The sequence below is a fragment of the Sinocyclocheilus anshuiensis genome, unplaced genomic scaffold (assembly GCF_001515605.1).
Source record: "Sinocyclocheilus anshuiensis isolate Anshui unplaced genomic scaffold, SAMN03320099.WGS_v1.1 scaffold1133, whole genome shotgun sequence".
NCBI lineage: Eukaryota > Metazoa > Chordata > Actinopteri > Cypriniformes > Cyprinidae > Sinocyclocheilus > Sinocyclocheilus anshuiensis.
The window spans coordinates 250,040-251,911 of NW_015555792.1; positions in this window are offsets into that span (position 1 = coordinate 250,040).

The following is a 1,872-nucleotide window of genomic DNA, read 5'->3' on the forward strand; positions in this document are numbered from 1 at the left end:
CTGCTAGCCACCTCACGTCACAGAAATCAGTTAATTCTCAGCACATAGTGACTCTTTCACCTAGATATCACACTGTAGAGACTGTGTCTGTTCCCCGAGCTAGAAAATGCAAAAAACGTCCAAAACAATTTAAGAGTAACAGTTTAATTAATCTTCAACAAATAAAAAAAAAACAATAATGCAGATAAACACATGATAAAGCTTGGCTTAATGAATATTAGACCCCTTTCTACAAAAGTGCTTTTTGCAAATGATATGATCACAGATCAGAACTTAGATGTGCTCTGTTTGACAGAAACCTGGCTAAAACCTGATGATTACATTATTTTAAACGAGTCTACCCCCCAAGATTACTGTTATAAACATGAGCCACGTCCAAAAGGTAAAGGGGGAGGTGTTGCTACAATTTATAGTAATATTTTCAGTATTTCTCAGAGGTCTGATTTCAAGTATAATAAGTTTGAAGCAATGGTGCTTTATGCAATATTATCAAGTGTAATAAGTGTTTTAATAATTTTATTAGTGTAATAAGTGTTTTAATAATTTGTACTGGCTACTGTATACAGGCCACCAGGGCACCATACAGACTTTATCAAAGAATTTGCTGGTTTTCTATCTGAGTTATTGCTGGCTGCAAGTTTTAATTGTTGGTGATTTTAATATCCATGTTGATAATGAAAATGATGCATTTATTGACATTCTAAACTCTATTGGGGTTAGACAACACGTGTCAGGACCTACTCATTGTCGTAATCATACTTTAGATTTAATACTGTCACATGGAATTTATGTTAATGGCGTTGAAATTATGCAGCAGAGCGATAATGATCTATATATTAGATCATTATCAAGTTTGTGTACACTCCACATAGCTCAAGCTGTAAAAAAAAAAAAAATATGGTAGAACCTTCACTTCTATCACAAAAAAAAAAAACTGCTTGTGAATTATCTTCCTGACTTGTCTCAATTCCTCAGCATATCCGGTAGATAAGGAAAACTTGATGTTGTTACAGAAATTGTGGACTCTCTCTTTTCTAGCACTTTAGACACTGTTGCTCCTTTACACTTAAAGAAGACGGTCCAACACCATGGTATAACGAGCACACTCATGCCCTAAACAGAGCAGCCCAGAAAATGGAGCGCAGCTGGAAGAAAACAAAACTAGAGGTATTTCGTATTGCATTGAGGGAAAGTACTTCCTCCTACAGAAAAGCCGGTAACACTTTATTTTAAGGTGTCCTTGTTACTCATGTTACATGTACTTACTATTATAATAACAATTAATCATGCATAATTACATGCAAGTAACCCTAAGACAAAACCTAATCCTAACCATATAGAAAGTACATGTAGTTAATTAATATTACTCAGTACTTAAATGTATAATTACACTGTAACAAGGACACCTTAAAATAAAGTGTAACCGAAAAGCAGCTCGAGCTGCTCACTTTTCATCTCTTTTAGAATAAAATAAACACAACCTTAGGTATTTATTCAATACAGTGGCTAAATTAATGAAAAATAAAGCATCACCACATTCTCTACTATAGGAGAGGAAGAATTGTATAAAATTGTTAAATCATCTAAACCGACAATATGTATGTTAGACCCTATTCCATCTAAGCTCCTAAAAGAGGTTCTTCCAGAAGTCATAGATCCTCTTCTGACTATTGTTAATTCGTCATTGTGATTAGGATATGTCCCCAAAAACTTCAAACTGGCTGTTATTAAGCCTCTCATTTAAAAACCACAACTTGACCCTAAAGAAGTAGTTAATTACAGACCGATCTCGAATCTTCATTTTCTGTCCAAGATACTAGAAAAGGTAATATCCTCACAATTATATTCCTTCTTAGAGAAAAATGGTATCTG